The 11,239-nt window shown below is 23.9% G+C and overlaps 1 long non-coding RNA gene across 1 annotated transcript; it reads right to left on the bottom strand.

Moving 5' to 3' along the window:
* Positions 1 to 5,312: 5,312 nt before the first annotated feature.
* Positions 5,313 to 11,024, bottom strand: LOC127281049 (uncharacterized). The gene is made up of 3 exons (XR_007842923.1): positions 10,863 to 11,024; positions 8,322 to 8,547; positions 5,313 to 5,423 (listed from the first exon to the last, which is right to left on the bottom strand). It is a non-coding gene; the product is annotated as an uncharacterized LOC127281049 (long non-coding RNA).
* Between the last annotated feature and the right edge of the window lie 215 nt (positions 11,025 to 11,239).

The raw sequence follows: 11,239 nt of genomic DNA, 5'->3' as shown, positions 1-11,239 counted from the left end.
TTATTATTTTTCAAATATTTTTCAAAAAATTACACGTGTAATTACACGTGTAATATATACTTTATTATTTTTCAAATATTTTTCAAAAAATTACACGTGTAATTACACGTGTAATTTATATTTTAATACTTTTCAAATATTTTTCAAAAAATTACACGTATAATTACACGTGTAATATATACTTTATTATTTTTCAAATATTTTTCAAAAAATTACACGTGTAATTACACGTGTAATGTATACTTTAATATTTTACGAATATTTTTTAAAAAAATACACGTGTAATTACACGTGTAATGTATACTTTAATATTTTTCAAAAAATTACACGTGTAATTACATGTGTAATTTATACTTTAATATTTTTCGAATATTTTTCAAAAAAAATACACGTGTAATTACACGTGTAATTTATATTTTAATACTTTTCAAATATTTTTCAAAAAATTACACGTGTAATTACACGTGTAATATATACTTTATTATTTTTCAAATATTTTTCAAAAAATTACACGTGTAATTACACGTGTAATTTATATTTTAATACTTTTCAAATATTTTTCAAAAAATTACACGTGTAATTACACGTGTAATATAAACTTTATTATTTTTCTAATATTTTTCAAAAAATTACACGTGTAATTACATGTGTAATTTATACTTTAATATTTTTCGAATATTTTTCAAAAAAAATACACGTGTAATTACACGTGTAATTTATACTTTAATATTTTTCAAATATTTTTTAAAAAATTACACGTGTAATTACACGTGTAATATAAACTTTATTATTTTTCAAATATTTTTCAAAAAATTACACGTGTAATTACACGTGTAATATATACTTTATTATTTTTCAAATATTTTTCAAAAAATTACACGTGTAATTACACGTGTAATTTATATTTTAATACTTTTCAAATATTTTTCAAAAAATTACACGTGTAATTACACGTGTAATATAAACTTTATTATTTTTCTAATATTTTTCAAAAAATTACACGTGTAATTACATGTGTAATTTATACTTTAATATTTTTCGAATATTTTTCAAAAAAAATACACGTGTAATTACACGTGTAATTTATACTTTAATATTTTTCAAATATTTTTTAAAAAATTACACGTGTAATTACACGTGTAATATAAACTTTATTATTTTTCTAATATTTTTCAAAAAATTACACGTGTAATTACACGTGTAATGTATACTTTAATATTTTACGAATATTTTTTAAAAAAATACACGTGTAATTACACGTGTAATGTATACTTTAATATTTTTCAAAAAATTACACGTGTAATTACATGTGTAATTTATACTTTAATATTTTTCGAATATTTTTCAAAAAAAATACACGTGTAATTACACGTGTAATTTATATTTTAATACTTTTCAAATATTTTTCAAAAAATTACACGTGTAATTACACGTGTAATATATACTTTATTATTTTTCAAATATTTTTCAAAAAATTACACGTGTAATTACACGTGTAATTTATATTTTAATACTTTTCAAATATTTTTCAAAAAATTACACGTGTAATTACACGTGTAATATAAACTTTATTATTTTTCTAATATTTTTCAAAAAATTACACGTGTAATTACATGTGTAATTTATACTTTAATATTTTTCGAATATTTTTCAAAAAAAATACACGTGTAATTACACGTGTAATTTATATTTTAATACTTTTCAAATATTTTTCAAAAAATTACACGTGTAATTACACGTGTAATATATACTTTATTATTTTTCAAATATTTTTCAAAAAATTACACGTGTAATTACACGTGTAATTTATATTTTAATACTTTTCAAATATTTTTCAAAAAATTACACGTGTAATTACACGTGTAATATATACTTTATTATTTTTCAAATATTTTTCAAAAAATTACACGTGTAATTACACGTGTAATTTATACTTTAATATTTTTCAAATATTTTTTAAAAAATTACACGTGTAATTACACGTGTAATATAAACTTTATTATTTTTCTAATATTTTTCAAAAAATTACACGTGTAATTACATGTGTAATTTATACTTTAATATTTTTCGAATATTTTTCAAAAAAAATACACGTGTAATTACACGTGTAATTTATATTTTAATACTTTTCAAATATTTTTCAAAAAATTACACGTGTAATTACACGTGTAATATATACTTTATTATTTTTCAAATATTTTTCAAAAAATTACACGTGTAATTACACGTGTAATTTATATTTTAATACTTTTCAAATATTTTTCAAAAAATTACACGTGTAATTACACGTGTAATATAAACTTTATTATTTTTCTAATATTTTTCAAAAAATTACACGTGTAATTACATGTGTAATTTATACTTTAATATTTTTCGAATATTTTTCAAAAAAAATACACGTGTAATTACACGTGTAATTTATACTTTAATATTTTTCAAATATTTTTTAAAAAATTTACACGTGTAATTACACGTGTAATGTATACTTTAATATTTTTCAAATATTTTTCAAAAAATTACACGTGTAATTTATACTTTAATATTTTTCAAACATTTTTCAAAAAATTACACGTGTAATTACACGTGTAATATATACTTTAATATTTTTCAAATATTTTTCAAAAAATTACACGTGTAATTACACGTGTAATTTATATTTTAATATTTTTCAAACATTTTTCAAAAAATTACACGTGTAATTACACGTGTAATGTATACTTTAATATTCTTCAAACATTTTTCAAAAAATTACACGTGTAATTACATGTGAAATTTATATTTTAATATTTTTCAAATATTTTTCAGGGTTCGTTTTTAATGAACTTAACATTACATATTACAGATTTAAAGTATTTATTAACAAAACAAGAAATTTACTATTTACAAACTATTAAAATAAATTTCAAACTGTGATAATTTCTACGCGAAGAAATTATAATGAACGACTACAATATTATGCTCGATTAATAACACAACTAACGATTTACAAAATTACGCTGATTTGTCGAATAAAAGAAATACAAACATTTCTTATTTCACAGTGTACATAGTCGGTACATTTAATTTTGCGCCAAGATAACACGGTTTCTTACGCTAAACGATCTGGAATATTTTTCAAAAAATTACACGTGTAATTTATACTTTGATATTTCTCGAATATTTTTTAAAAAATTACACGTGTAATTTATACTTTAAAGTGTATGTTTTAAGAAATTTATCTAGAAATTTTTATGATGATCCTGTGAAAATTGAATGAGATATATACAGGCTGAAAGGGAAGCGCATCAGAATGGTTGAAAACAGGTAATTGTGGCCTTGTAGGTCCTTATACCTTTCTATTTGAATTGTGATTTTGGAAGCAGCATCATGTGCTGAAAAATTATTATATGGTCCAAGAATTGATGATTCTATCTGATTTAAAAAAATTCCATATTCATTGAGAAGTAAGTTAAAATTTTAAACACGTTTTTCTCAAAACTACATTTTTAAATTCGGTGACCACTCTCAATTGAAAACTACTCATTCGATTGTCCTGAAATTTAACGTTCTCTTTTAATACATAATAATCTAGTTCTTGATAGGACATCACTTTGACAGGATATAATTTTAAATTTTTTAATATTTTTATTTTTTTTTGTAAATTCATGTTTAATATAAGTACTTTTAAACAATAAATCGATATTTTGAAAAAATTTAATGGTGTACAAGAAAAAAATTTATAAAAAAGGTCTATTTTTTGCGCTACAACTGCGATTGCCCCTTTAAACTCTGTCGTTATAAATGCAAGGAATTTTTTTAAATTTTTTTAAATCTTTTTTTTCTAAACTTATTAATAACTTTACAATTATTATTACAATGTATTATTTTTTCATTTCTTTATTAAAATATCTTAATTGAAATAACCTTAAAAGTTGAAGAATTGAATGTAAATAAAAAATAAATTACAACAAAAGTTATTTGTAAATTATAGGCATGACTTTGAAATACGCTACTACAATTTGACAAAAAAAAGCGATCAAATAATGTAAGATCAAACAGACGGCCGGTGATGATCAATGGTGATAACAGACAGAAAATAAAATTTCGTCTTTTCTGAATCTGTAAGATACAGATCTCTCAGAGTAAATTGTTCTTCAACTTACCCTTTTGTAGAGAATGTTTATTTGTTTTATTAAATAAACGTCTTCATTTGTTTCTTCAATTCCTGAGTAATTGTAGCATTTGCAGATATATTTATAATGAATTAACTCAAAAATAATTTTAAAAAAATTATATTAGTATTTTTTTAATTTAATTATTATCCACATAGTATACCATGTTATCTAAATATTAAATTGTATATCTAATATATAATTTTTTTAAACAAATTTTATTTCAAAAAATTATGAAAATTATGATGTTATATTTTAAAGAAATATTATAATTGTCATTAAAAATTTTTAGTTTTTTAAATTATATAATTTTAATGTGGTTTTGCTATATAATAGTTATTTATGTGGCAAGGGCGCAAAAGTAGGGGAATTGAGATTCGTGTGGGTTTGAGGCACGAGCGAATCGAGTGCGACAATCACGCGAGTCGAGATTCCCTTATTTGCGCCCATGTCTCATACATAATTTTTTATAACATTTTGTGTCAAAAACTCAACTAAATTGCTATGATGGAATTGCTGTGTGCGTAAAAGTACGATTTCCCCTCCTTTTAAGCACTAGTGCGTAAAAGATAGCAATTTAGTCGGGTTTTTGACGCAAGATGTTATAAAAAATATTTTATTTTTTAGTCTTGAAATTTTGAAATGTTTTTTGTGAAATAGAAATAAAAAATCAATAATGCAATTTTAATTTATTTTTATTTGTCCTTTTTTTAAAATTTCCACTTTTTTTTAATTATTCATTTTTTTTCTGAAATTATAAAATATTTTAATTAGTTAATATATTCTTTGAAAAATATTTAAATTAAAACACATGAAAAATTTCTTTTTTTTTTAATTGACTTAAAGAGCAATTTATGAAAATGTATTACAGTTACAAATGTTTCGAAAAACCTTGCACAAAATCGAAAAATGAAACTATTAGAATATAATTTTTTTTATACATGTTATTTTGTTTCATAAAATGATAAATTTATAAAAAATTTAGCATTATAAATATATTGTTGTTAAAAGTGATTTTAATGAAATATTACTGTAAAATTTTTAAATAGTAAAAATATTTAATAACAATGTTTAAAGAATTATAGTTATATTATTAACAGATTTTTAGAAAAATTTAACACTGTGCTTGGATAAATAAGTAAATATTCTTACTGGACAATTCTGGATGCATAAGATTCCTAAGTGTACGAATATGCTGGCTAATGTAGTACCCAAATTTTTTTTCTCGTTCGATTTTATTCTTTACGTTATCCAATCTATCTACGAAGCATTCTAAAAAGAAATTACATAATAATTTACATAAAATTGACATATTTTTAAGTTATTATAGAGGAAATTTGCTTTAAGTTTGAAATTTATGAAAAGTCATCATTTCCCCCTTCATTTTTATAAAATGGAACTTTTTCAAATTGTTAATTGTCAGAGTTATTTATTTATTTACATGTTTATGGGCAGTGCACTTTTATTTAAATGTACTGATAATAAAAATTTGAAAATTAATAAAATATAAGTAAAACAAAACTAGGCGAAGATATAATAATTTATTTATAATGTAATACGAGATCTCTTAACTTAGTAATAAACATATTCAAAGAGATGCTTCAAAAAATAAGAATTGTATGCAACTAATTTACATCTCTGATAATTCTAGATATAACATAAAGTACACACCCTTATTATGGAACACATTGAAAACTTGATCCTATTATGGAACAATGAAAAATATTTGAAAATTATGGAGGAGAGTCAGTACGGTAGGGCCACCTTTACGGTTGGGTGTTTAAAGCCCTTTCACATTAGTGCCATTTGTTTGCAAAAACTTACTAGTGATATTAATAAACTTTTCACGTCACTTTTAGCAATTTTCAGTAAAATGCGTAATTCGTACATACGTGTTTTGTTAAAGTTCGCTAAAGATTAAAAGAAAAAATTGTTTTTGGTGTCCGAAAAAATGAATTAAACAAAAGAAGAAGTTGCAAACAATAAAGTAAGTTGACTAAGTTTGTTCGTTTGAGTGTTCTTTAAAAATGTAATGTCTTATTTGATGTTTGTGTTATTCGTTTTCTGTCTGTATAATAAAAAAATAAAACGACGTGATAGGTATGGTTGGGCCACTTTAAATTTTGTAATTATGATACGTCCTGACATTATAAATTCATTTTTCGACGTAGCGATGTGTCAAAAACGTCATTTACCAATGGGAAATAAAGATTTAAATTTTAGATACGCTACTAAAAGGATTCATAAAGTTTTATTTCGAGTCTACTGCAATAACGCATTATAAACGATTTGTGTTCTGAAAACGTTTTCGGGGTTTTCATTAATTTAAATGAGATTTTGTTTGAAATTTGTACCCCCTCCCGTTTTGTGAGATTTTTAGGGACCACCCTTCTCCCCCTCTCTTGAGAAGCTTTTAATACTTTCTTTTGACATACATGAAACGTTTTAGGAAACTTTCTTTAAAGTAAATCTAATGTATTTTATTGCAAAAAATTAAATATTATTAATTTTTATCATTTTTCTTTAATTTTTAAATTAACTTTTAGAAAAAAGAGAAAAACAAACCGCGAGAATTTCGATTTTCCTATAACTTTTAAACTTTTGGTCCAATCATTTTCTGTTGTTTAGAGAAACTGTTGCACTTGAAAAGATCTTTCCAACCATACGTGATAAAATCCGAAATTCGGTTTAGAACAGAAATTATGGATACAAGTCAAAACGTGACCCAACCATACTAACTCTCCCCTAATAGAAAACATTTTTTCCGTTTTTAAAAAATCATAGTTTCATAGTGCCCCTAACCTCAAAAATGCATTGATAAATAAGAACTAATTATAAAGTGTGGAACACACGTACAGGTGTGTAAATGAAGTTCTATTAATATATCCATCATCATTTTTCTAAATTTGATTTATTAAACAAATCAAATCAATCAAAATTAGGTTTTTAAGGAATGTTTTAAAAAACTACAATGGTAGGCTAATCGATTAGTAATTATTGTCGATTTTTAATTAGTACATTTGTCTGTCATAAAAATAGCTTCAATATTTGGGAAACCGAAAAAGTGTTCCATAATAGGAGCGTTTATCTTATGGGGGCGTTTACAAATAACGTCACATAAATTTACCGACTTTTAAATGAATAAAATAAAGTTTGAATTAAATGACTTTTTTATTGTGCAATTTGCACACTCTTTATCCTAGGTGACGATAAAATGAAGTTGTGTATGGAAGAATAAATTTTAGACGAGAGTGGGGAGTTTTGCTCCAAGTTTTCTTTTTAGATCAGAACTATTACATACATTCTTTTAAATATTCTAATATGCAGCATTTTTAGAATACGTACAAGTACAACTTTTAGCATAATTGATTATTTAAAATTTTTAACTGAAATCGAAATTTTGCTTGTTTTTCGAAACTACTAGTTATATGATTTTTCAAAAACAGTAGGGAGTTGTGCTCCAGCATTAAAAATGGAAGAAAAAGATATACTTTTTTAAATTTTCTTTATTTAAATTATAAAATGTGTAACAATAAGATAATTCACATAAAATAAATTAATAGATAAGATAATAAAATATTAATTTTAAATAATTTAGATAAAATTATATATTTTAAGAAGAATTGAATGAAACTAGGTAAATAATTTAATTTATAGTGAATAAAGATTTAAAAAGTCCCATTTCACTAAAAAACAATATTTAAATTGCATAAAATATTCTAATTATTTATCAGTATTGAAAAATTAAAAAAATACGAATTAGGATTAAAAACTGTTAAATATGATGTGAGGAACAACTCAACTCAAAATAGTCGTAGTATGATAAATACATAGAATATTCATGAGAATTTTTTTTACGTCAAAAAATTATTAATGACAATTAATTTTTATGCATTCAACATTGTAATCACTTTGAAAAAAAATAATTGAAATGACCTAAACATAAAGAGACAAAAGACTTTTAAAAACAAATTTTTACTTAATATCTTGAAAGACACAAAAAATGATTCCAAATATGACGGGTACCATTTAAAAAGTTACTTCTTAAGGAGAAAAGAATATGTCAATAGTTGAAATTTCTCATATTAATGGCCATAATAAAAAAATTAAGGTGGAGCACGACTCCCCACGAGGTGCAACTCCCCACTCTCTCCTTTTTATTTTACTTACTGTATAATATTTCTTTTTTTTTTTCATTTAACAATTTGCGTGGAGATCTATTTGGCAAATTTATAATGTTTGGAGTTTCCTTCAGATACGAATTAACTAGCTCATTTCTGCCAAATATTGCTGTTGCTAAATATTTGACAAACTTTGAGTCTAGTTCTTGATTTACAATAGAATTCCACACCTCTTTTTTTATTTTTACTTTTTCTCCTAAATAAATATATTCCGTCTGCAAAATAAAATATATATCATGATAAAAGTACGTCGTTTTGTAAATTTGTACATTTACCAATAAATGCACATATTTACAAGGCTCACAACCAACAAATTAAAAAATATTTCCTAAATATTTATAGGTTAAAAAAATGTTTTTGTAATGGAAAATGTAATATTATAAAATACAGCTGTAAATTGTAAGATTTTTTGTGTAATTCTGATATTACAGCTCCTTGAATTAAAACAAACTATCTACATTTAACAAATTACCAATGATGTACTTTTACCATGACATACATATACATATGGATCAATTTTTATCGAATATAACATTATCAAAATTAAATTTGTCAAATTAGATAATGATGTTTTAACAAAATTAAACTTATTAAATGATTTTATTTATTTTCTCCAAGAAATTACTGATATAATGATATAAATGATATAATTTATATACAAAATTAATTGAAGGTGATAATCTTTTTAAATCATATCAACTTTAGCATCCAAGAAGAATATTCTAAAGTATCTTTGATTGATTTTAATTAACTAATTTCAACCAAATACGAAGATTATTTAATAAGATAAGAAAAGATTACCCTTCCGATGGTATGATGATAAGGCGAACATTAGTCATATATCGCACGCTTCGGAGGATGTGGAGTCTTCAAAACGGCCCAGCGGTTCCACATGTATGCGAAATAACAAATTCGTTGCGATTGTGGAACTCCCATTGCGATATCTAATCAATAAACTTCCCTCCGTGACGTTAAAAAGGGAAAGCATTATGTAAATGACGTAGTGGGAGTTGGACGATCGCAACGACTGTACGATTTCACCTACATGTGGAACCTTTTTGAAGAGTCTAAGAAGACTCGCACGAACGAAGAATAAATAAGCCACCCGGTAAAAAGAGCAGATTGTAAAGGATAAATATGCTTCTATCTAATTCAATGTCGTTTTTGTCCATAAACAGATTAATTCCGAATGAAGAGGAAGCAGGAATTAGATGGTATGAAAATGCTAACAGTACTTGCAATAGAATAAAATATGGTATTAAATATAATAGAAACGCTCAATTTATCTTTGAAATGACAAAATTGATCATTTTTAACATGAATTTATTGGTTAATTATACTATATTTTTTAAAACTAAAAAAACATAAAAAATATAAGTATAAAACATACTCAATTTTAATGCGTTTAATTTAATTTCATTTTATAGGGATGTCATAACCCATTAATTTAAAAAAAAATAATTTAGATGAATTTAAATGAATTAACTTTTTTGCCAAGGTCCAATTCGTATTTGTCGCTAAGCAAGATTTAGTGAAGCCCTTTGTATATTCAAATCAATTCGTACCAATGAGTTTTCATTTGTTTAGAATTCAAATTAAATGACCAACTCGTCTGTTGGATTTTTGTTGACGAATTGAAAAAAATTGAAACTCAAAACTTTTTTCATTGAATTAGTACGAATAGAGACTTTGGAAATGGAATTCAGCTTCATAGAATTAAAATGAATTGCAACATTGCTGCAATTCGAATTTGTTGCAAAACGGGATTCACTGAAGCTCAAGGTATATTCAATTAAATTCAAACAAATTAATTTTTATTTTCTGGGAAAATTGATTTCAATATTAAATCAGATTGATGTGCTATAATTCGTATTTTGATTATAATAATTAAAATGGTTTTAACTTTTATAGTTATTTTCCAAAATACAACAGTTTTAAACTAATATGGAGCTTATCAGTTAAGGATTGAATATGACTCAAAAATACTCAAATATAATGAGAATAATCCTCCAATATTATGATTATCATTTTATGTATATAAGAAATCTTGAATACTTTAATTAATAAGAAAATTATATTGTTCATTTTAGATAAGGCAATAAATAATTAATTATGTACAGTTTGATAATAATAACACCCTCAACACGTCACTTTTCTATCTGATCTCTTATACCATACATCCAAGAAGTTGCATACATATAATAAGAGGGAATTTCTTTTTGTTACGCTGTCAAGAAGTTGCATACATATAATAAGAGGGAATTTCTTTTTGTTTACGCTGTTGAGATACCAATTAAAGTGTAAACATTTTCTACACTAAATTTTCAAATAATTAAATAGGATATAAATTAAAACATTTGTTATATCAGAAAACAAATTGAAATGAAACTGGACAAAAACGACATTTGTTAGAATAAAGTGTGTTAAATTTCATAACAATTTGAATGCACTTTTATAGATTTTAATCCACTCTTTCTTAGCGGGTAGAAGCAAGGATCGCGATAGTTAAATCCCAGGGACATTCACCTACAAAGTTTAAATCTTGACGGCAGTTTCGTCGTGTGGATTAGTCCAGCCAAAGGGTGTACTTTTTAGTGGGTCGACCAGAACAAGAACGGTCATCCCCACATAACCTCGGAGCAACGGGCTCCAGGTATTTGCCTTTAGTATCAAGGATTATGTAGTTTTTCCATTTCCCTCGTAAAAAAAAAGAAAAAAAAGAAAAAAAAGAAAAGATAAGATTAATAAACAATAAATGATGATAATTAATTATAAAATAATTAATAAGATTAATTAAAGTCTTAATTAAAAGTATTTTTAAAACTTATTAAATTTCTTATGATGTTTTACAAAAAAAATGTAAAATTGTACATAAATTAGAAATATGTAAAAAAACAGATGATTAAC

The sequence above is a fragment of the Leptopilina boulardi genome, unplaced genomic scaffold (genome assembly GCF_019393585.1).
Source record: "Leptopilina boulardi isolate dan_hultmark-lab unplaced genomic scaffold, ZJU_Lbou_2.1 LbouV2_262, whole genome shotgun sequence".
Lineage (NCBI taxonomy): Eukaryota > Metazoa > Arthropoda > Insecta > Hymenoptera > Figitidae > Leptopilina > Leptopilina boulardi.
Note: the sequence above shows the minus strand (reverse complement) of the source record. Positions and strands in the feature narration are given on the sequence as shown.